Genomic DNA, 25,770 nt, shown 5'->3' with positions numbered 1-25,770 from the left:
GTGGAAGGAGTGTGGGGTAACTTACAAGTTCACCACTCCTTACCACCCCCAAGGAAATGGGTTGGTTGAGAGATTCAACCGAACCCTCAAAGGCATGATCATGGGCCTGGACGGTCCAATGAGGCGTAAGTGGGACGTCCTCTTGCCATGCCTGCTCTTCGCTTACCGAGAGGTGCCGCAGAAGTCTCTAGGGTTCAGCCCCTTTGAGCTTCTGTATGGTCACCCGGTAAGAGGACCTCTGAGTTTGGTAAAGGAAGGCTGGGAGCAATCTCCCAGGAAACCTCCCCAGAATGTATATAGTTACATGCTGGCCTTCCGAAACCAGACTCGGCGTTTCAGGCAACTTGCTGAGGCAAATCTGGAAGCCAGCCAGGAGGAGATGAAGCGGTGGTACGACCGGAATGCCACTCTGGTAGAGCTTCAACCTGGACAAAAGGTGTGGGTCTTGGCCCCAGTGGAGCCGTGTGCACTTCAGGATAAGTGGACAGGTCCATTTGAGGTTGTGGAGCGCAAAAGTCCTATCACCTACTTGGTGGACATGCAGACTCCCAGGAACCCTTTGAGGGTCCTACATGTTAACCGCCTTAAGCCCCACTTAGAGAGGACCGAAGTGGGCATGCTGCTGGCCACTGATGATGGAATGGAAGAGGAGACCGAGCCTCTTCCTGACCTCTTAGTGGCCTCTGGGAAAGATGGGTCAGTGGATGGAGTTAACCTCTCACCCACCCTGACGCCCGAACAACAGGAAGATTGCCGCCACTTGCTGGGACAGTTTTCCGACCGATTCTCCCTGGTTCCTGGTGTCACAGATTGGTGCGTCCATGATGTGGACACAGGAGACAGCTTACCTGTAAAGCACAAGGCTTACAGGGTAACTGACAGGGTCAGAGCTTGCATTAAGGAGGAGGTCTCCAAAATGCTTGCGCTAGGGGTGGTTGAGTCCTCCAGCAGTCCTTGGTCCAGCCCCGTGGTCTTGGTCCCCAAAGCTGCTGCGCCGGGAGCCACACCTGAACTCCGGTTCTGTGTGGACTACAGAGGACTCAATTCAGTAACGAAGACTGACGCGCACCCCATCCCCAGAGCTGATGAGCTCATTGATCGTCTGGGGGCTGCCCGGTTCCTCAGCACGTTTGATTTAACGTCTGGGTACTGGCAGATCGCCTTGACCGATGGGGCCAAAGAGAGGTCCGCATTCTCTACACCAGATGGGCACTTCCAGTTCCGAGTCATGCCATTTGGGATGAAGAATGCCCCTGCCACCTTTCAGAGGTTGGTCAACCAGGTACTGGTTTGGCTGGATGAGTTCAGTGCCGCCTACCTGGATGACATCGCAGTGTTCAGTGCCACCTGGCCCGAACACCTGCGCCACCTCTGGGAAGTGTTGATGGCTCTGCGCCGAGCAGGCCTCACGATCAAGGCAAGCAAGTGCCAGATTGGGCAGGGTTCCGTGGTGTACTTGGGACACCAAGTGGGGAGTGGCAAGGTGGCACCCTTGCAACCCAAAATCGAGACCATCCTGGCTTGGGAACCCCCCAAGACGCAGACCGCAGTGAGGGCCTTCCTGGGGCTCACTGGGTACTACAGGAGGTTTGTCAAGGGCTATGGAACGATCGTTGCCCCCTTGACAGAGCTGACTTCCAAGAAGCAGCCCAGGAACGTGATTTGGACTGACACCTGTCAGAAAGCTTTCGACACCCTGAAGACTGCCATGTGCACGGCGCCCGTGCTCTTGGCCCCTGACTTCTCCAAGGAATTCCTAGTACAGACAGACGCTTCAGAGCATGGTGTAGGGGCTGTTCTCTCACAGATGACTGAGGAGGGCTGGGACCAACCCGTAGCCTTCATCAGTAGGAGGTTACTTCCACGGGAAAGTAGGTGGAGTGCAATTGAGCGAGAAGCATTTGCTGTGGTCTGGGCGCTGAAGAAGCTAAGACCCTACTTGTTTGGGTCTCACTTCCGGGTTCAGACGGACCACAGGCCCCTCAGATGGTTGATGCAAATGAGGGGTGAAAACCCGAAGCTGTTGAGGTGGTCCATCTCCCTACAGGGTATGGACTTTACGGTGGAACACCGTCCTGGTACAGATCACGCCAACGCTGACGGTCTGTCCAGGTATTTCCGCCTTAGTGACGAGGAACCCCCTGGGCAAGGGTAGTTCTCCCCACATTTCAGCTGGAGGGGACACGTGTTAGACCTGGCACCTTGGCGTGAGTTTCCCTTCCACTTTTTGATGGTGTGCCTCGATTGTTTTGCTGGTGTTGTCCGCTCAGGGCACTGCGCCACGGCTAATCCGTGCCGCAGTGCAAGTGCTCCCGAGGTAAAGTGTACCTGTAATTGATGTCCACGATTGGTTTATTGGATTCACTGTCAGTCCCCAGTAAAGTGCACCAGGGGTGCCAGGGCTTGTGAATGCCAATGCTGCTGGTGGGCTTGCAGCGCTGGTTGCGCCACCCACGGAAGCGGCCTTGTAAAGTGTGTCTAGGGTCTGCCACCGCAGAGCCTGTGCGCGGTCCGGGACCGTCGCGCTGACTGCGCAAGTGCCCCCACTTGCCAGTCCCTAAACCTTCCCTTACCTACATATTAGCCACCCCTCTGGTAGGCCCAAGGGCAGGGTGCATTGTAGGCATAAGGTAGGACATGCCCTGATGTGTGTGGCATGTCTTAGTAGTGAATTACAGCCATTTCCGTTCTTCACTATTGAAGGCTACCTGCTCTCCATAGGCCAGAATGGGCTGCCGGGATCACGCCAACGCTGTGACCCCAGTGGACTCAGAGAGCATGGTAGAAGTGTCAAGTTTAGTATGCCTGAACTCAGGATGATAAAATACTTCTTGTAGTCAAGTTTATTTTAATATCCTGGGTTTGTAAATACTACTTTTAGAAAGTTAGTATTTACTGACCTGACCATCTCAGTCCGCCTCTGCTGTGTGTATGTGTTCTGCCTGGCAATAGTAAGGAGCAGGGTTGGGGAATCCCCAGAGACAGGTTGGCTGCCAGGTGGTGGGTAGAGAGGTGACACCTGGATGGGTGGGAGGAGTACACCTTGACTCTTGAATAGACCTGTGCTCTGCCACCACAAAGCCGGCGCCACCCCCTGTGGGGCGGCTGATGTCTCTGCCCTGCTGCTGAAAGGAAAGAGCAGAGTCACCATAACAAAGTGCTCCAGAACTGGACTGAGCCAGGCCTAGGCCCCCTGGCGCTAAAGAACAAAAGAATCATGGTATAAAAGTAGGAGCCTGGCTCCTAAGAAATCAGAATCCTGTTTACCACAAAGAACCTCTGCCCGACTAGAATGAGAAGAAGACGCCGGAGGAGCTGGCCTGCTGCTTGCCTTGCTGAGAAAGGAGAGGAAGAGACTTACTGAAAAGACTTTGCTACTTTGTGCTTGAACATTCTCCAAGGGCTTGAACTGAGCTTGCCCCCTGAACTGAACCCCAGGAACAGTGGGTTCTCTGTGCTTCTTGCTCATCCTCCAATTCGAGCCGTGTGGGCATCCCGCTGGAAAAGAGACTGCGCCCCTCATCGCCCCTCCTAGGGCCGTGACACTCAGAAGCTCGCCTGCCTCAAACCCGTGAGAGCCCCGCTCCGTCCCGAGCCGCTCTCTGTCCCCGGGCCAGGCCGCCTGCATCCCTGTCCCCGCCTGCTACTGGAGCGCGCTGACCGCGCTATCACCCCTCCCGCCGGAAGCCGTCCGACGACTGTGATCTACGCCGGGTCATCCAGCTGCACTAACCGTGCCCTGCGACCCCGCTTCGCTATCCCCGGACATCTCAGGCCGCGCCGCCCCCGCTGTGGAGACCCTCCTGCACCGCCGTGCTAAAGGGTCGCTGGCCGCGCCTGCCTACGTGCCCACACCTGCTGATTGAGGACCCAAGAACACTTCCCAAGCCGAGAGTCGCACCGACCTGTGCCGGCTCTCCACATCACGAAAGAAGTTCCAGTATCGGGCTCGGGGCCCGCAACGCCTTATTTCCCCGTTCGCAGGAGCCGATCTCTGTGAGTACTGGAACCACAAGTAACATTTGCAAGAGAACTACAAAGTATCCATTTGAAGCTACGAACAACGAACATTTGCCCGCTGTACAACCTGGTGGCATAGCGAAAACGTTATTGGTCTTGTGATAAGTCTGCTGAGATATATATACCTTATTTTTACATAAAGAATCGTATTTTTATATATATCCAAGTCTGGTGTCCGTTTCTGGGGGGATTGATGTATTTACTGTGTGTACGATTGTAAGTGCTTAACCAACAACGCCTGAGGAATCGCCTTGGCTGCTCACGCCACGCACCTAGAGGGTGAGCAAGGGTCATTCGCGAGGGGTTATCCTGCGCCCTGACGTGGAGGAGAGGGTTCCTGCTTGACACGAGGGCAACCTTGCGCCAACCAGAGATCCCCGACTCTAACAGTCAGCTATTGAGAGGGAGGCCTTTTCTGTGGTGTGGGCCCTGAAGAAGCTGAGGCCATACTTGTTTGGCACTCACTTCAAGATTCAGACCGACCATAAGCCCCTCTTGTGGCTAAATCAGATGAAGGGTGAAAACCCCAAACTGCTTAGGTGGTCCATTTCCCTACAGGGGATGGACTTTACAGTGAGCACCGGCCAGGTACAGACCATGGGAATGCAGATGGTACTTACACTTAGGACATGAAGACACGACTGGTCAAGGCTAGTTTAATGTCCCTGCGTTTGGGGGGGGTTGTGTAGGAGAGTAGGGTCTGCTATCCTATGGTCACCCCAAATTTTTGCTTTTTGCTTCACTGGTTTTCGACATATTGAGGCTGTGGGCCTGCTAATCAGACCCCCAGCCTGCTGTTCTCTCTACTAAATTGACCCCATGCACTTTAGGTGCATAACCCATTGGGACTGGATCACCCTGTGAGCCCCTGTCTGAGTGTACCCTAGGTACCCAGGGCATTGGTGTATCTAAGGCCTACCAGGGGCTGAAGCATGTATTATGCCACCCCTGGCCTGGCCTAGCAATTTGACACAACTGGCTGATCAACCAGCTGGGGTAAGTTGGTGTATCCAACTCTTACTTAGGTGTAGTATACCTATACCTAACCTTAAATGGGACACATGTTAACCTATAAGTCTCTCCTATGGCAGGCCTTAACAATCCTGAAGGCAGAGTGCTTGGTTTTATGTGAGATGGTGCTCTGGCATGAGCTGAGCCTGTCTGCAGTGGTTGGAACAACTTCCTTCTACCATTTCCAGATATTGCCATACCATGTACTCTTAAGTGCATTACGAACCTCGCGGTTAAATGCTAACTTTGGTTTGGCTTTATCAAAACATGTCGAGTAAGGTGTCATACGAATTGGAATACTAACCCCTCGCCAATTCTGGTGACAGGGTTAGCATTCCACCCTCCTAGAGGGACACGACATGTACAGAACCTGAAACCCGGGTAAAATCAGACATAGCCTCAGCTCCACAAAATGGACGCTGCCACCACAGACACAAGTCTGCCCTCCTGCTGCTGGGAGTCCTTCCAGCTTGGGAGACGTGGACAAAGGGTTTCCTGCCAGGGGAGGTGCGAGCACCACCCCAGACAGGATTTTGTGTATTGGTCAGGTAGGGCTTGAAAAGAAACAGACATGCCTGAGGCTCACAAGGAGCCTCGGTGCATATGCCAGTTCAATCCGGTCCTGGGGACACCAGCCCCAGACCTGGGGAGAGCTGGACAAAGGATTGGGGGTATAGCCGCCCCCCTTCCTGGTCCCACCCTTAGGGAGGGACCTAGCAGGTAGTCCGGCCCCTAGAATCCGCTTAAAGGTAGGAGCTGTGTCCAAAGACTTTAGACATCCTGGAATCAACTTGCAACTAAGAAGAAGACGGGAACTTCGACGTTCTGCTGCACAGAAGACTGAAGTAAAATCTCCCCTATGGTCAGGGAGTGACCATCTTGCTAACGCAAGCACCACCCAGCGAATCGACGTCTGCTTTGCCGCCGCCTCCCGCCGGAGCCCGAGCCCAGAGACCGACAAGAACTGGACCTCCAGACCTCTCACCGCTTGATCCATCTTGGAAGACACTCGACAAGCTGCAAGCGCGACAACAGAGGCTCCCTCCGAGTTGTGCTTTGGGTCCTGAGAAGCCCAACATCCGAGCAGCATCTGCATCAAAGGTGAGCCCTCCAGCATCTCCACGATCTGCGTGGGGCCCCTCTGCACTTCGCGACTCGACGCGCCTAACCGGTCACTGGTCCGTTAGCTAGTGGCCATCTTGGCGACCATCTTGAAAAACTACGACGCTGGTCTGGTTGCTCCAGACTGGCCCCTGCTTCCCTCCAAAGGAGCAGCCCCTCTGACCTTGCTGGTCAGAGCTAAGAGCTTTCTTCACTTCCTGCGACTCCTGCTTTTGCCAAGGCTTGTTTGCTTCTTCTGAGTCGCCGACACCGCCGACAGCGAGAGCCTGCGTGGGACAGCTCGTGAACTGACTCCTGGACGTCGTCGACCTTCAGGGACCACGTGGCTGTGGAGACAAGCTGCACCTCTTCACCTGTTTGCACCCGACATCGCCTGGTACCTGCCTGGTGCCACGCCGGTCACTGGCTAGTGACTGTGAACATTGTCCCCTCTGCTTTCAGGTCTTCTACACTTCCGATCCATCCTTGGATCCACCTCATCTCTTCTGGACAGACCGCCTGCAGCATCTTTGTCGTCAGGCTCCATTGAACAGATAGACGAAACCCGACGCACATCGAGCCCTATGCACCCGCTTCCTGTGGGTGAGGTAAAGCTGGCACTCCGGTGCACAAGTGTAGAGTAACATCTCTAGTGTCTAGGTTTGAAGTCTTGAATTTGTAGTCCAACCGGAAGACCCTTCTAGCAGTAACCTTTGAACAATTACACACCCATTGAAAACCTATGGGCGCCCGCGTGTAACTTTCCTCACTGCACACGCGACCCGTGGACCTCCTGGTCACTAACTAAAGTTAGCTCCTGGTAGGCCCAGCGATTCTAGAGGCCCTAGGCCTTCTCCCTTTCCTGTTCGTGGTACTTATACCACTATTTTAGTATATGGTTTGAGTGGCCACCAGGGCCTATCCATATAAAGTGCAACTTACGTATATTGTGATACTTTCTTGTTTAACGATTTGTGCTCCTGTGCTCATAAAGAGTCTAGGGGATACTTTGAGTAATAAATACATATATATTTTGAATATATATCTGTGTGGTGTCCTTTCATTGGTATAAAGGGGGATTGCATATAGTAAAACAGCTTGCTTAACATGCCAAAACGAGTTTAGCCTGAAAGACTGCTTAGCCCACGCTACTACTAGGGCAGCTGGTCCGAAAAGGTTGACTTACACCATAAGGGTTGCTTGGCATGGTACAAGGTGGTCACTTTAATTAGTGAACAGCATATACCAGGCCAACTTCTCACATACACTCTAACATGTTTGCCCTCACATTGGACTTTATTAGCATTTGGACCTTGGCTGATCGATGACCCTAACACACCGTGTCTTTTTCATTCACTTTAGTATGAGGTTGACTGCAGCTCCATCAGCTCTCTGCCAGACATCGTCTTCACTATCAGTGGTGTGGACTATTCTGTGCCGGCCAGCTCCTACATCAGTGAGGTAAGAGTCCTCCCAGAGAGCGCTGTCTTGTCAGTGCTTGTAAGATCCTTAAAGTTCAAACCTCCTGGATGGAACAACCTAGGGCTGGGACATGGTAGTAGCCATGCAGTGAGGCTTCTCTCTATCACCTAAATATACTTGTTGCTCTAGTTACAGTTTGCTTAGATAATATGATCCTTAAACTGGGAAACACAACAATGTGTTTTTAGGGCCATTAACTCTCGTATTCATTATTTAATGGCCGGTGTTAAATGACTAGAAATTATAAGCAGTGGAGTCTTGTGAGTGTGGAAGTGCAAAAGGAAAATGTCTTGGTGTAATTTCAATTACGCCGGAGTAATCAAAGTAATTTTGGTAATTATGCATTAGTATTTAACACTGATAATAACATAATTACACCTCACACAATTAAGAGTAATTTGGGGGAAAATCCTACTGTGAAAGTATATTCAGTAAGCACCTGCTTGTTTTTCATATTCTATTGCATTTACCACTATTTCTTAGCGCACAATGCATCCTCAAGTCTGTTTTGGTAGCGATGAGGCATTTCTGCACTAACAGAATAGCACTAAGTGCAGAATAACTCTTCTTCCGTAATTTCACATAATCTTTCTGAATTTTGGTGTAATCCCACGTGATTCCACTGCACAGAATTACAAGAGTTATGCCCACCATTAGAAAAGATGTGATGCTTTACATTGAATGAGTGAGCTTCCTATGCCAGAGAGACTTTGGGTTGTTTTCCCACCAAAAATATTCTATTAAAAGGGGGCTAAATAGTGCTCTTTTATAATATGCTGTTAGATTTGGGGGTCTCTAGTTGGCAGAGGTAGGTACCTTGGACCAAATAGGGACCCTTGTGTCTAGTAAGGGTACGGGGCTACACTCCTAAAATAACCCCTGCTCACCCCCTTGGTAGCTTGGCATGACCAAGCAGGCTTATCTCAGAGGCAGTGTGTAAAGCATTTGTGAACACATACAGTAATACACTGACAACACTACTGATGGACACCACACAGGTTGTATTATAAAAATAAGTATTTTTATATTGACTTAACACAAGACCAAACGACAAAAATCCACAATACTGTACTCAAAAATAGACTTTAAAATGGAAGGAAATAGCTCAGTTCTTTCAAGATTGTAAATGCAAAACTTTACTCTCAAAGTACTTGGATGCGTAACGCAAAGCAAACAAAAGGGTTGCAGGGAAGGTGATGCGTTGGTTCCTTACACTCAGGGGAGTGGATGCGTTGGTTCCTTACTGCTGTGCAGGGGACTTGATGCTCGCTTCCTTACTGTGCGGGGAGGTGATATGTCGGTTTCTTCCTGCTCTCCGGCACAATGCGTCAAGATGGCGCCTTAATGTGATACTTCTCTCCGGTGCGATGCGACAATATGGCGTCTTGGTTATGATGCGACAATGTTGATGCGATGCATGCACGCCCAACGGCCGTGCGGCGACACAATGATCTTCTGAGCCGCGACAGGCCCTGTGACACGCTTCTCCGGTAATGTGACGGTGACATCTGCGGCGGCGGCACGCTTCTCCGGTGATGCGTCGCGCTTTGGTGAGGCGATGGCAGCAGCGGCGGCACGCTTCCTTGGCGATGTGACGAAAACTGCTGCTGCGGCGACACGCTCCTAGTCGTTGAGTCGTGCTCCTAGCTTCCAGCGACACGCAGTCTCTCAGAAGGCCCAGCACAACAGCAGGCACTTCAATTCCCAGCAAGGGAATTCAGGGGGGAGCTGGTTGGTGAAGTCTTGTATCCCTGAGACTTCAGGCAGGAGCCCTTGGAGATTCTTCTTCAAGTTGATGAAAAGCACACTCAGTCCTCTTTTCCTTTCTTTGGCAATGAAGCAACCACTGCAGGCCAACCCCCAAACACACAGCACAGGGGTAGTCTCCTCCTTCAGCTTCCTGGTTCTTCTCCTCAGCAAAGGGTCGTCTTGATTCCCAGAAGTGATCTACATTTCTGGGGTGTGGGTCCCTCCTTTTATACACCAAAATCCTTTGTCTCAGAAGGCAGGGAGGGTCTCTACCTAGTCCAAACCAGTTCTGGGTGCATCCTGTCAGTGTACACCTTCTTCCTTTGTCAGTGTGGGCCAGAGTCCTCAGACACACCACAGGAGGTGGAGCCAGCATTGTGGAAGGTAGGCACAGCCGTATTCAGGCCCAGGTGCTACTCGTTCCACCACTCCTCATGCAGATAGGTCTATTCAGCCTTGTACTGACTCACACTGTCTCCTGGAGCCCGCCAGCTCCTGTCACTCAGAAACCAGACATGGAATACACAACCTAGCAGAGGCGGGCTTGAGAATGGCAAGAAAATACCTACTTTCTAAAAGTGGTATTTTCAAACACAGAATGTTAAAACCAACTTCATTAAAAGGTGTATTTTATCATTCTGAGTTCAGGCATACTAAATTCGTTTTTCTACCATGTTCCCTGGGTCAGTTATGATTATAAGGTGTTATAATCAAACTGCCCATTCTGGCCTATGGGAGCAGATAGCCTTGCAATAGTGAAATACGAAAATGGCTGTAATTCAGTATTAGGACATGCCACACACATCAGGGCTTGTCCTACCTTTTGCCTACAAGGCACCCTGCCCTTTGGCCTACCTTAGGGGTGTCTGATATATGGAAAAGGGAAGGTTGGGGACTTGGCAAGTGTGTGCACTTGCCAGGTCAACATGGCAGTACCAGACTGCACACAGGCTCTGCAATGGCAGGCCTGAAACACACTTTACAAGCTGCTCCGGTGGGTGGCACAATCAGTGCTGCAAGCGCACCAGCAGCATTTGATTTACACGCCCTGAGCACACGCAGTGCACTGTACTGGGGTCTGAGAGGTAAACCAAATAAACCAATCATGGAGTCACTAATACATACATCAATTTAACACAGGGAGCACTTGCACTGTGGCACTGAATAGCAGTGAAACAGTGCCCAAAGTATCTAAAACCAGCAAAAACATCAGAGGCAACAGCAAAAAATGGAAAGGTGACACACGCCAATGGTGCCAGGTCTAAAATACATGTTTTGCAACAAATTAAAAGTTAAATAATTCAGTGTCTGGTAAGAATGCCCTAACATACCCCTGGGAGAAAGTGACACCTTTTTGTGATCACCCTTATTGAACTCTGACCCCTAAAATATGGTTAAAATTGGTTAGTTCCCAAGTGTCATTTTTAACTTTCCAGTAAGGCGATTGTACATGGTGGAAGAATATGCGCAAATGGTGTAGAAAGTTAACTGTTGACAGTATCTCCTGTTGTGCCATTCACCGGGCTGAGAAGGAAAACATGGCTTCAGGCATACAAGTTTAGCTCAACTCTTTTTAACCTTTAACGTTTTTAACCCTGCAGGCAACCTATGAAAATAATATTTTTGAAAGGGGGGAATGCCTACTTTTCAATATTATTTAAGTTTCCCCAAGCAGGCCAGATAGCCAGACATGGTGGGCTGGTATTTAAAAGTGGAACATGTAAAAAGTTACTGACTCCCTACAGTGACCAGCCTCCAAAAGCTATTTTTACTGTTAGAATGGCAGTTGGGTCTATGAAGAAAAAGCTAAAATGCAATTATTGTGTTAATCTAATATCTTTGTTTTGAAATAAGCTTCAGAGGTGGCTTCACCACTGTTTTCAATATTTATTCAAAATTAAATTCAAGGATAGCATTGCATTTTGATAACTATATGGAAAAGGGAAGTTTTAAATGGTTACTCTTTTCCTACATGAAGCCACTACATGCTAAATACAATTGGTCTTCCTGCAACTGGCTGGTGAGCCCTTCTTTGCTTCATTAACTCAAAATCAACCTATGTGAGACCTGTTCTTTTACAACTTAGTGATAAGGGAATCATGAAAAAGAAAGGGCTTTTGATCCCAGTATACATGTTAGCCTCCTGGCATTAGATTCAGTGGAGGAGGCAGTTAGGCCTCAGTATGAGTTTGGAGTGGTTGTGTGGGAGGGGACTGCTAATTACTTTAAGCACACCCCTCTGCGTGCCACAAGCTCCCTTTAGGGGCAGAAAGACTTTGCTATGTTGGATTTTATTGAAAATGGTACACTGTGGTACAGTTTGTAGTGAGGCAAACAGGATGCGCTACAAATGTAGGAAGGTTTCTGATTTGGAGTGCATAGCTCATTGGTCAAGGAGTGACCAGGAGTAACCCCTACCTACTGGCTAGTGAACTGATCACAAGTAGCACCTTATCCCAGCTCTGCAGAAATGTTCCCTGACCTGTGGCAGAACACAAGAGACTGGACCTGCGGTCTGTATCTTGTGTTGAGACTTGTGCTGCTAGATCTGCTCCCACATGAACCAAAGACTTTAAAGTGAACTCCAAGGGCCAGTTGGCTGCCCTCCTGTAAGGTTACAGGGACATAAAAATATGCAAGAGGTCTTTTCGTGGAGTGACTAGTGGACCAGTTAGAACTGAAACTGGACTGGACCTTACTGGTGGCCTTTGCTTAAGTGTGTCCCGGTCCTCAGGTGTGGTCCCTGTGATCCTGTAAGCTTTAGAAGTGGCAAAGAGAAATTGTACAAGAATGTCTTCAAAGTGGAGACTAAGAACAATTTTAGATTTCCAAGTCCTCTGGCGCTTCAGCCAGAACTCACAATGATTTTGGAAAATTTGGAGGTCAAAAAATGACACAAAGTGTAAAGTTAAACATGTGGATCTGGCAAAGATGCAACACGTGTCAGTCCGATGAGTAGGCTTCTGTGGCTTTGAAAGTTGAATTTTCCCGTTCTGTCCTTTTCCCACCAAAACAAGTGGCTTCAGTGGGGCCCTGAAACTATTTCAACCAATACAGCCCTGCTATAGGATTTCGCTTTTTATAAAGGAAACTAAGTTAGAAGGTAAAATCTTTGACTGGAACAACCCTCCTGGTGTATCCGACATCCATCCCATTGCTGTCAGCCTGAAGTTGCGCACTAGCTTTCAGTCAACTACAAAGAGTGATTTCTGGTTGGCGCTTTAATTTTTCCTGGCAATTTTTGCCATCAAGCTTTAACTCTTCCCCCTATATTGGATGTTTGGTGTTTTGCTGTCATATTTATTTTACCTTTTCATAAAGTTTTAGGATTTGGTTGTGGGATTTTATTATTGTGATGTGTTTTGGCTTTGCAAATGGTTTACTCTTTTTAATACTTGACATATCTTCCTGAATTAAGCCTGTCTGCTTTGTACCAAAGGTACCAGGGGATAAGCCCTGGTCTAAATTATTTCTTTGATAGGTCATGAATCTTCCCCAAATGATAACCTGTTTGTTTATAACCCTATGCAATGTTCGTGGACAGGTTGAAAGAAACTTAGCGGAAAATATAGTGAAAGAGTGATTTTTTCTTCACTTCCAGGAAGAAGAAAAAGTTAAGAGGGCATGGGTCAGAAGGATTATGGGGCATATCAACAACCGGTGATAATTATCGCTGAGCGCATTTAGCGCTCGGATAATTATCGCCGACTAGCGCCGATTTTTATCGCTGAGATAACGTGCTATTAGCAACGCTTATCTCATCAGCGATAAAAATCCTAGCGCTAACTGGCTAACGTGAGATAATCTCACGTTAGCTTGTTGATAGGGACTCACAAATTTAGCCATGATATCCTCCTTCTATAGGATATCATGGCTAAGTCAGTCCTGAAGCAGGTGTTAGGAAAGTAGCGATAACAGGTGTTATCGCTACTTTTCCTGATGCTATGCTTCATAGCGTGGGGCTTGATGATAGGAGAAATGTCGCTTAGCGACATTTCTCCTATCATGTCAGGTCAGGAACGCCCACTTTGCATCTCATTAGAGATGCAAAGCTGGGCGTTAGAAATCCCCATGCTAAAGCAAGCTTTCACGCGTTAGCGTGACCTTGCTACTATAGCGATACACTTATCGCTGCTTTTCGGTCGAAAACGGCCGCTAAAGCAGCGATAATTTTGTATCGCCTCGTTGTAAATATGCCCCATAGTTCCCCTCTTAGCTGCCACTCGAAAATGTGCTAGCAGCTGCAGCAAAAACTTCTCCATAGATTTATGCTAAATGTGGCATGCAGTAGAACTTTAGTCAGGGAGCATGCCTTTGTGGCCAGTGGCAATAGTTTTCGAGATATTAGCATTTTGAAAAAGTTGCCGGGTGGGCTTTATTAATTTTCTTCATGAATATGCATGACATTTCGCAAATATTACGATTAGTTCATGTTTCGTTTGTCATTTTTTAATTTGTGCAGAATCATGAAATGGAGAAAGTTAAAAAGGGAATGCAAAATTGTGCCCATTTGCTAATACATCTGGCCCTGTGGGATGAATGTGCACGTTATTGGTCAGAAGCTGAGAAGGATTGGTTTCCTACTGGTATGCCAAGCTTTGTGCCAATCCATCAAGGTGGGAGCAGAGCTCAGGAGGGGCCAATAATATCTTCATTTGTTTCTGTCCTTAGTATTTTTGAGGAATCTGCAACAAATGCCGCAGGCGGTTAACAAGTGACACCCACTGTGGGTAATTCAGGTTTTGTGCATGTCCATGGCACAGGGTGGGGGGGGGACAAAATTAAAGGGGGTTAATACATTTTCGATTTACTGATAGCATTAGCCCAGTTTGATGGATCTGCACCTAATTTAGCAGCAATTTAGCACATTTAACTATCTCTGGGTGTTTCCAAATTTCTTCAGAACCATTAAGGGCGGGCTCACTTCAGAGGAGGCAAAAAAGTGTTTATTTGTCAATAACATTGACACTGTGTGACAAGTGTCAGTGGTTGGCAGATGTGTGAACCTTCCTGAAGGCTTTTCATGACCTCTACTGAAGACACATTGCAGCATATTTACAAGCCCCTAATGCCATTGGAGCGTCGCTTTTCTGATGCTCCGGTGGCGTTGCTCCGTACCCCATATTTTTCAACGTAGCGTTAAGCCACTTTAACGTAGCTGAACGCCACATTGTAAATATGCCCCTTTCCGCAGCAGTCCGCTGCGGCAAAGGGGCGGGCAATGGGTGTTGCTGTGGGCATTCCACTGCAACAACCATTGTTTTTTGATGCTGCCCCATATTTACAAGGATGAGGCAGCGCCAAAAACTAAGGCCAGGTAAATCCTGGTCTTAGGATGGTGATACGAGGAGCAATTATTAATTTCTTCTCCTATTTTGCTCTTTCTATGTATGCTGCATTCAGCAGCACACATAGAAACAGCAAGTCGCCTATAAAGATTGTTTATGAGCAGGAAGGTGTCTCTTTCTGCACATAAACAATCACCCCTGCAGCGCAGGCACCCTTGCAACATCTCTAGGGGACACGCAGGGGTGAACCTAATTTTTGTAAATACGGCATGCATCACTGCATTTAAAAAATGTCAAAGTGTGGCGTTAGCAATTTTGGAGTAAACACAGTGCACCAACATTTTATAGTAAATATCCCCCAATGACAAAAGGATTACAGACCTACATTTCTATTTAACTATTACTACCAAATAAACACTACTACTTTTCTTTACACAATTGAACAGTATGATATGCTGGTGACGTACTGCAAGTCAATGGCACACTGAGGGGCATAAGTACAATGAGTTAATGCCACGAAAGCGGCACTTTTCTGCCACTAATGCGGCAATATTTGTATTGCCCTATTAACAAGCTGTCGATAACAGCCATAAGCGACAGCTTTCAGGCGAAACCTGCTGCTTTCCGCATCGCAACCCATGTTAGCGATAACTATCGCAAATGACATGCAAGGTAGGTGTTCCCGTGTAAGAACGCTCGCTAACCCCACTTCTTGATATTTACAATGATCGCTCGGACCCGTGATATGTTAAAAAACAGCCGCTAAAGGCCATTAGCAGCTGGGACTTAATACCAGAAAATAGCGTTGGAACACTTCTTACTACGCCCTTCTTGCGACTCCATGGATGCACTGTATTCACTGGACAGTGCTCCATGACGCAAGTAATGACAGATACGTCTGGAATTCTGACGTATCTGTCGGCACTAAAGTCACTCATTTCTGCAGTCGTGTCACAACCATAACGCAAGTGCAGCATTACATAGGGGCCAGCCTATTCCTGTGGCACTGTGTCAGCCTCACGCCTGCCATCAGGCAGGTGGAAGGTACTGGCACAGTGCCGTTTTTGACGGGTGCCCGGTGTCGGCACAGTTGGAGATCCATCGGTGGCGGTTGCGCGCTGCAGTGTCATCGTTTGCAAGCGTTGGCAGAGTGGTGCTGTGGGGGGAGTTGATGAGATGTTCTTCGGTGGCCTTGATCCAGCTGTGAGGGCCGGCGATGATGGCGCTGGCGTCCGGTGGGCAAGGTGAAGACGTGATGTATAAAATGAGGGTCGGTCCAGGAGAGTCCGGTGTTGTGGCTGTAGCTGAAGTTCCCGCTGGCGGTGGTGACCTGCTCAACCTTGTGTCCTGCTATGTGACTTGTTGCGGTGACTTTTTGCTTGCGTCTGAGGTAGGGGACCTTCCCCAGGAAGGGGTGGTGTTCTGGTCACTGGGGTTGTCCAGGTGGAACTTGAGTTCATCGAGTAGGATGTTGTCAGTGGATGGGAGAGCCTGGAGTGCAATGAGGTATACAATGGTATCGGAGAATGGGGGCCATGGCCCGGGAAGCCTGCACATGAGGGTGCCGCAGAGGATGTGCATGGGGTTGGTCCGGATCTGGGAGTTAAGGTGGTCCATGGTCGCCGTTGGGTCATTAGAGTGAGTGGTCAGTCAGAGTGTGCTTCTGTAGGTGATGGCAATGCCTGCTCCTGGATGGTCGGGGTGGTCCTTGCGGGTGATACTTCAGCCGTCAGTGATGGCGATGGCAATGTCCGAGCCAGAGCAGGGGTTTGTCTTGACAGTCGAGGTGGTTTCCAGGTTTGATGGCGAGGAGGGTGCTGGCGTCGTAGCGGTGGAGTGTCCAAGAGAAAGGGTCCTTGGTGCTGAGCATGGTCCAGGGGCAGACGGACACAGACAGGCTTGCCTTTGGCTTGCCTTTGGCTTGCCTTTGGCACTGGAGACGTCTAGTACAATGCAGGCATTACATGGTTACCAACGCAACTCCGACAACACAGGTGCCTTAACATCGCATTCAATTACAATGCATTGTCAGGTCAGTATTGGGGTAATTTTAAGTTTCTCAGGTGGGTTTGGCTTTCGGATGTCGGATTTGAAATATGGGGTGTATTCTCGGGTAATATTGGAAAATTGGGGTTTTTGGGTCAATCATGAAAATGCAGGTGTGCATTTGAGTCAAATGTGATTTTTAGGGTGTGTTGTGGGGGGCTCAAAAAGGAATTTTAGGGTTCACAGTTTGGTTTGGGGTGCAAAGGTTAGTTTTTTGGGTAGCACTCACTGAAATAGTAATGTTTATGTCTCCGCTATGCACAACACCTTTTCCTACTGTTGCAATGTGCCTAGTCTTAGTATGCTTTGGAATAGAATGCGATGTAATGGCATGCGTCGTAACTACGTATGTACCTTTGGCACACGAGTGGTACTCCCGCTGCGCATGGGTGCACAGCGGCCGCCATTGGGAAGTGCTGGGGGGCTGGACAGCTGGGAGGTGGTAAACACCGCAAAGAACACTGGATGGGTGTGGACGCGGCGGTGTGTGAGCAGGTGTTGTAAATATTTTAATGAGCAAAGTCTTACTTTGAAGCCGGGTCCTGTGTCTTCGTAGCTCATGCTCTCCTGCGTCTGCTTCCAGGAACAGGAAATAGGCAGCCAGGCTCCCTCCCCTGAGCCAATCACAAAGCTGCGATGCGGCCGGGATTGGTAATTGGCAACGGGACACGGCATTCAGCCAGGGGCTGGAGGGGTGGGAATGTTCTCCATGCAGCCTGTAATGCAGCCTGCATTTCGAACAGGGAAATGAGCATGACTATTTTGGGCGGCCTGAGTGGGCCGACCAAACAGTCATTGCACACTTGAGTGGACATGCCAATCCACCGATGCCCTGCTCCGTGCTTGGAGAAGTCCCAATGCAAAGGATACATGGAACGATTACATCAGTAAATTATCATTATGTAATGATTGTTTCTCCTATGCACTGCCTGTAAGCAGTAGGGCGGCGCTCTTCCACCATAGCAGATGAGTCGGCACTGGGAGTGCATCATCTACGTGTGCTAGGCCTGGGTGACTCCACCGCTAGGCGTCCTGCGCTATGCGTTCCACTTTCTCCTTACCTGGACATTGACACCGTGGCGCAATCCTCTGCACTCTCTCCGAATCTGTTACTCTGTTAGCAGGAGCCTTAGTCAGGTGGGATTTCACAAGCGTGGGTACAGCAGTCACCGCCAAGTCCGCTGTTGAACCTCCCGATGCTGTTGATGCTACAGGATCCCCTTAGGCGTGAAGTTGCAGCGCTCCCGCCACACAAGTTCTGCGCAGCTCAGGGGCCTCACCCTCCACGGCGTCCGGCCAGCCCAACACCCACCCTTGGTAATCCCCTCCGTGCACCCCGGTGTAGTGGTGGATTGTAGTATGCGATGCAGACCCCTCTACATGGGGAACAACCTTTACAACGCAACTTTTACAACGCACTGCCATTACAACAATACTGTTACAACGCAAGTGGATTTACAACGCATGCCATTACAACGCAAGTCTTTACATCGACTTGCGCTAGATGGCGTGCTAACATTACAAATAGTGTAGTTTACTATCCCAACACCTTCCCTACTGTTAAGTGGACTGGAATTGGAATAGTAAATTACACTTTTCTAATGTTAGCACGCCATCTAGCGCAAGTCGATGTAAAGACTTGTGTTGTAATGGCATGTGTTGTAAATCCACTTGCGTTGTAACAGTTTCGTTGTAACAGCACGCATTGTAACGTCATACATCCCCCCTACATTGGTGCGCAGGGGCGCCTCTACCATTCACAGCTCCAAGGGGTGTAAGGCGGTCTTCTCACACAGGACAGCAATGTGTCTCCATGCGACCAGCCAGACTTCACCACCAGGTACGGGTGATTTAGTGCCTCAATGTCTACCGACATGGCTCATCGACTCCACAGCTCCTCCGCATCCCACTCAAGGCTGCCGACGCAGGTCCAGCGAGGCATGCAGGCTCCAAACGCAGGTCCAGCGAGGCATCCAGGCTCCAGATGCAGGACCAGTGAGGCATGCAGGCTCCAGACGCAGGACCAGTGAGGCACCCAGACGCCAGATGCAGGTCCAGCGAGGCATCCAGGCTCCAGACGCAGGTACAGCGAGGCATCCAGACTCCAGACGCAGGTACAGCGAGGCATCCAGGCTTCACACAGGTCCAGCAAGGTATCCAGGCTCCACGCAGGTCCAGCAAGGCATCCTGGCTCTCATCCTGGTCATCCTGGATGTTGGGTTGCTTGCAGAGGTTGTTGATGTGTGCTGCACTTGGCCCTGGCTGCCCCATTCTGCAATTTATTCGTTTTTATGTCTATTTTCTATTGGAGGTTGACTGATAGGCAATGTTTTGCATTAGAGTCCAAAAAAACTCACGTTGGGCTGACTAACGTGAGTTTTTTTTTGCTGCTAATGGGCCTATCGGTAGTTTTTCCCCGCTTACACCGGAATTCCTATCGCCATCGCGCTAATGTTAGCGCCAGTTTTCAACGTGATCCCTGATGCTATCGCCATGTAGTGACGTCTTGTTAATACGCTGCTAACATGGCGATAGTTTTCAGCAGGAAGCGGAGATAAAAATACTGCCGCTAACTAGCGTTTGCAATAGTTATCGCCAGTGCCTGTACATATGCCACTGAGGGCTTATAAATCCTGATCTTTCTGCGACGTGTTTCTAAAAAGGACCAGTTGGCAATTTTAACTCTGGAAAGTGAAAAACCATTCATAAGGAATAAGTTCTGCTTTCTTCTATGATCGTTCATGTGAACTCCTTTCTGCCCAATAACCCCCGGATGTCTATTTCTGTGAAGCTGATGGAGCAGATGAGAATGGCGTTTGCAGAGCGCAAAGGCTTAGTGCAAATCTCAAGTCTCCGCTGTAGCCAGGTGATGAATCTTTTACTCTAATTGAGGCTTAGCGTCAACAGTTCAGTAGCATGTCCAATAGCAGCAAAGCATGTTTTGCCCCACAAGAATGATAGTTTTGAATTTTCAAACCATGAATGTTTACTAGCAGATTAAAAACTTACAAGCTGAAATCAGTCAAATCAGCCTTAAATGAATAATCACCTGGTTAAAGCAGACGTCAATGTAATCTAAGATATCACAACAGAAAATACAAATCCACGTTATGTAAAGATTATTGAAGGCACATCATAAAAGTTTCAGTTCCCCTGAAGGGAGACTCCCTAATCCTAAACTAAGGTTTCAGAAGTGGAGTTGGAAATGGTTAAAAAACAGGTATCAGCAAAATAAACCCTTCCAAAAGAAAGTGTTTTTCTAGAGAGATTAACTCTATGAGCAGAAATAAAGGAAGCATCATGTCTCAAGAGAATATGAAAAAAGATACCAAAGTACTCAGTAGAAGTCCAAAGGAGCTTTTAGTTCATAGAGTAAGGATTCTTGTGGAAGTTTTAGATTTGTTCTTTATTGTAGACAGAAGGTAAGAATCTGTGATTATCTGTACATACATACTGGAAACAGCAAAAAAAAGTTGACACGTGTTTCATCACAAGGTGACTTTTTCAAGGATGTGGGTGTTTACAAACATATGACCAGACAAATATATTTCTAAATATTAGACATGTTTAAAAGCAAGTTACATCTCCATTAAGGTGCCATGGAAAGGAACAGGCTATATACGGCCCGTGCTCGAAAAGAGAAATAGATGAGTTGAAGGATCAGAATAAATGGTAAACACCATCATAAAGCCCAAAGTATATATAGTGGGCAAGGATTAGTTAGTCCTAAAAGCATCAAAAAGTAAAGGTAGATAGTGATTGTTCTGATACCGGAGTTTATAAAAAGCGTGAAGTATTAGGTTTAAATAGGGCCATTAACACCAATATCCACCCAGTGATTCAAAAAAGATGAAAGATGCCCAGTAGGACAAAAGAGAGAAAAGGCACTGACCTAGGCAAATATGAAATCATGGTAAAAAGTGTAGTTGTCTAACATAGAACCCGAGGAATAATCAAATAAGTTACTCCACTGCGAGAAGTTTTAAAGGTTCTCGGATTTAAAAAAAAGATTACAAGACTTACAAGAGCTTCGAAAGATCATGCGCCCACCCAACATAAGTCAATGGTGAGTTCTTGCATCCACTGTTGCAGATTGAGAAGATAACGTGGCATCGTGGACGTGGCCCAGTAAAGCTGGACAGCCACTAATAGTCTAATAATGACCGTAAGCAACGACATAAAATTATTAACCCCTTACAGTTAGATATGAGTCCAAAGAAAGGGGGATTATTGATTGTGTATCATAGAACCATGGTCTCATGTGCAGATGTAGATCACACTCTACTAATAGCAGGTGCTGTATATTCAGTGCTCTTGAAGTGTCAAAGGTGTGGGCAATGTGAAAGAAAAAGGGGCAAGGAAAGTATGAGGACAAATGTTATAAGTGTGAAATTATAAGGGTAAAAATACCATGTGGCTATCTGTATAGTCTCATCTGTGGACCATACAAGGGAGTCAGTCGTCCAAAATATTTGCTTTATTTAGACGTGACAGCAGTTGGTCAGAAATACAAAAACAGTGTTGATATGAAAGCTGGGTGGCACCTGTGGTAAGTAAGACTGAAAAGTGGGTATAAGTGAATACACAAAGTATTATGGGTACTGCGGTAAATATATATGTATCAATGTGATGAAAGTCCCAGTTATGTGACCACAGGAAGAGTCCACCTGTCAGAGCTTGGAATGGGGTCAATAGAGATTAGAAGATCAGGCGAAGACCATGATAAGTTCCTGCCTATAAGAAAAATACATGTTTTTGTACCCTGTGAATAAAAATCCCCAAACAATGTTAGACAAGCTAGATTTTTTAGTAGCAGGACTTTCATCATTAACTGGACTTTCACCAGAATGACAATACCTGTTATAATTGGTATTAGCAGGTATACATGTAATGGTATATATGTCATATAGCCAGTAATGGCTTGTTTTTAGTACCAGGACTTACACCATTAACTGGACTTTCACCAGAAAGCCGATATCTGCTAGAGTTCGTATTGGTGGGTATATTTGTCATATAGCCAGTAATGGCTCAATTACTGTAGCAGCATAGTATAAAATAGCATATGTTTCCAACCGTAACAGGTACCAAAGGAACACAGAAGGATATAATTCATGCCAGCCCTTATTTCATGTGGAGTGGCAGCAAAGATGTGACGTCTCTAAAGGTATCGGGACAATCACCATCATAGGTGGACAGGAGCAGGTTTAACTACCTAGAACAAGAAATAAACAACTCAATCATGAAGTTCAACAAGGTAGACACTCCTACGGTTCCCAAAGATAAAGAACCAATCAAAAGTAAACATTAAGTGAAACTCTCCGTGTCCGCCCTCTTCTCATGAATCATATGAGGGAAGATTTTCAGCGTCATCAGCTTTATAGATATCCCACAAGGAAGCATTCATATCCACTGGTTGTCTCACACGAAGGTTCTAAGAGTTTCTGACCAGCTCAATAAAAGATACGTTCAATGAGCTTCACACACACAATCTACCAATCACATCACAGTTTAGAAGAACACATGTGAAGCGTGGCTTGGAAGCAAGAGAACAGAATATGCCCAGCAAGCAGAAATGCATTTAATTTAAAATGAGCCTTTCAAATACAAACCTACAGTGACTATAGTTACGTTAACTAACTATGAATTATTATTTATGTGAAGTAATGAATTATGGCACACATAATCCAAAATCATACTAGAATATATGTGATGCTCATTTACATTTTGTTAAATGAAAATGAAAAATAGTGACAATTGTGTCATCAAGGTCCCATTCCATCTCTTCCATGACACCACTTGAGGGTGCTCGGTACATCGGGGGCCGTATTTATCAATGGGTTTATTCCACTCCTAAACCCACTGCTGACACATTTGAGGTGGTTCTTCAGGTGGCCTCCTTTGTTCTTCAGCAACTGTGTTAGAGATGTTCAAAGCTGATCCCTCTCTGGCGGGCTCAGACATTACAATAGACATAGCCCACCAGAAAGACATGATCCTGTTATCTTTTGATGGGCTCCAGAGAGGTCTCACACAAGACAATATAGTGAAATAGCTATCCACGAAGATTCAGTCGAGTATGTGGCTCTGTGCATATTGATGAAGCATTGATCTAAAATATTTATCCCAAGGATGCAATTCCAAAAATGCTTAAAATTGAGTAAACCAGAGAAAAGCATCCAATTACCACGCAACCTTTACTGAATGGCCACTTTCTGTCTTCCCACAGACACAATGCAACGTGAAGATCCATTCCAACACTCGCTTCTGGGTCCTCGGAGATATATTTATCAGAGAGTACTATGTTGTGTTCGACAGCGCAAACAATGCCGTTGGCCTGGCTTCCAGCAACTGAAGAAGAGGCGTCCTCAGATCTCCCAGATTCATCAGGGAGAGACTGGGCGGAAAACCCATGACTGGTTGACAAACATTGGACAATCAACATAGATTAAATCAGAAAAAAAAGCTATTGATGAATAAATCAACAGAAAAACGCTGTCTTCACGTGAAAAGAGGTTGTTAATAGAATATCTATTGAAAGTGGAATAAAGGTCACTGTAGTGGAACAAATGATAGTAGAGAGGGAAAGCATGTGACAACCAATGCACCTCCTAAGATGGCTGCCAAGCAGGCTTTCTGTTGACTCAAGGTGAGGCCTTGTTGGCTTCTTGTAGTCCAGGGCATGGAAAGAGAGCATTAGTAGGAGAACACGCCTGCAGTCCAGGCCAAGGCAGTTGTGCTCCTTGTGAATCAATCTTTAAAGCCGCCTCAACTGCAGATCACTTTAGAACACCTGAACGCAATGCATCCTGGTCATTGTATTCCAAATCTAAATTAAAAACACTTATGTTGACAACAAAACCAGTTTTCTAACCACAAACATGTTGTGGATTTATTTTCTTCTCACTTTTGCAGTGATTTAATAATTCTAACATTAACAAGTGCATCTTGAAAATAGGAAATAACAGAGTGGCCAGGTATTATATATGCAATGATGGCATCTTAAGTCTGACATGTTTGATGAACACTTTGGGATCTGTAAAAAAACATTAAATTACATTATAAAAGTTAATTTTGTGTACCACTGTTGGAAGGTGAATTAGTGGTAGGGGTAAGTATGCACCTACCACTAGCAATAAGCCAACCAACACAATATAAGGTCCAGTCAAAGTCTCATTACGTTAGCCCCTGGCTCAACCCTTGGTAGCTGGCTGCGAGCAGGCAGGCTTAACTCTGGAGACAGGTATGTAAATCCTTCAAAAACACCAATACATTAAATAGGTAAGACACAACACACAATAAAAATCCTACACCAATTTATTAAAATAGGAAATATTTGTATCTTTAAGATTACTCCAATACAGGAATACTCCAACATAGAGAACAGTAAATATGATTTTTTAAAGATTAAAAACTTTTATAGTGCTTAAAACATTTAATGCCAACTTGGCACATCGGGTTGCACTTGACCAGTGCAGAGTCAAAGTTTGAGGCTGACCTAGATGGAGCCCTGGTCAGATACACTAAGTGAGGGTCCTCGGTCTGAATTTTACTTTCGGGCTTTTATGGAGGGTTTTCTCGTGACATTGCACGGTCCCCTCCAGCTGGCCAATTTCAATGTGACATTGTTGGACTGCTTCTTGGCGAGACCCAGGTCAATTCCTGGAAGTCTGGAGCTCTGGATCTTTCAGCGAGACAAACCTGAAATCCAGGCAGGGCCGGGTTGAGGGTAGCCAGCTTGACTCTCGGCGTCAGGCCGGTTCACTTATAGATTTTTTTCCAAAGGTATGTATGAATGTATCTATGTACTCATGTATGTAGAAATATATGCATGTATGTGTACTAATCTATATATGTCTGTGGTACTTTTATAGTGCAAACCCATTCGGACATGGTTAAAGACAAGCATACATCGACAAGTGATAGGAGAGGAAGATGAGTTCTCAACAGTTAACGCTTTGTGATGCAGTGTTCTTTGAAGCAGTTAGCCTCCAACTCTTTCCTAAATGGGTTCAACTTTAGAGTCGTCCTTATGAATAATGGGACGTTGATCCAGATCCAGGTGGCATAGATGGAAAAGGCCTGCTGTCTTGTTTTTGCTTTTTACACTTCTTAGTCTGCTCGGTAAAAGTGTCATGGCTGCACGTGTGCTAAGAAGAAAACGTGATGGTGAGCTTGTTTTCAAGATAAATAGGGCTGTTGGCGTTGTAAATGATGCAGCTAGTGTTGAAGATGTTGCAGGCTGACAAGGGGAAATAATGGGGTTCCATCAGGATGGAGGTGATGTGAGGAGATTTCTTCAGGCCCTGGATGAGAAATGCTGCAGCGTGTAACTGACTCCCAGTGACTTGGCATTTGGTGGAAGCTGATGTTCGAAGCCATTAAGGTTCATGACATTTAGTTAGTTGGTACTGTTTCTTGTTCTTGGCAAACACCAGGAATTCTGTGGTTGCTGGGTTGAGAGTCACGTAGGCACTGGACATCATGGTCTGGATGATGAGCAGGCAGTGTTTGAGGCGTTGGATGCCTGAAACCAAGGAGACTTTCAAGCTATACTGAAGCCTAGTGAAGTGCAATTGATGGACGTTCCTCTGAGTGCACCACACTTTCCATCTTTGAGAGGACTTTCGGAAGCTGCTTGGCAGAGGACACTCAAGCTGCCAAGGACTGGAAGAATGTCAACATGATCCCACTACATTTACCCCAGTTCCCCTCTAAATCACCTGAAGGACTAGAATCTTGTGTCCATCGTCATGGCCTGGCAATCCCAAGGTGTGGCTGAAAACCTTCCACCACAATGTAAAAGGTTTTGCCTGACTGCCAGCACTGCTGGGCCATGGTCCATGCTCCACATCTACTTCTGAGTGTCCCTTGTCAAAGCTGCCTACCGACAATGATAGTTTCCTCTGAACAGCAGCGGTTGCCCTGCCTGCTACAGCTGTGTGCCGAGGATGACGCTGCCATCATCAGCTGTTGCAGGCAGCCAGAGTCCCAACTTCATGATGAGTTTGACCTTGGCTCTGCTTTGCTGGACTCATCCAGCAGCCCTTTTCCTCAGACAGGAGAGGTCCTTTCC

At 47.2% G+C, this 25,770-nt stretch overlaps 1 pseudogene; it reads left to right on the top strand.

The window, feature by feature from the left end:
• Window positions 1-23,049, top strand: part of LOC146806323 (pepsin A-like) — a 151,593-nt pseudogene extending 128,544 nt beyond the window's left edge.
• The last annotated feature ends 2,721 nt before the right edge of the window (window positions 23,050-25,770 follow it).

Source organism: Triturus cristatus, chromosome 8, assembly GCF_964204655.1.
Source record: "Triturus cristatus chromosome 8, aTriCri1.1, whole genome shotgun sequence".
Classification (NCBI taxonomy): Eukaryota; Metazoa; Chordata; class Amphibia; order Caudata; family Salamandridae; genus Triturus; species Triturus cristatus.
This window is presented reverse-complemented; position numbering and strand designations above follow the sequence as displayed.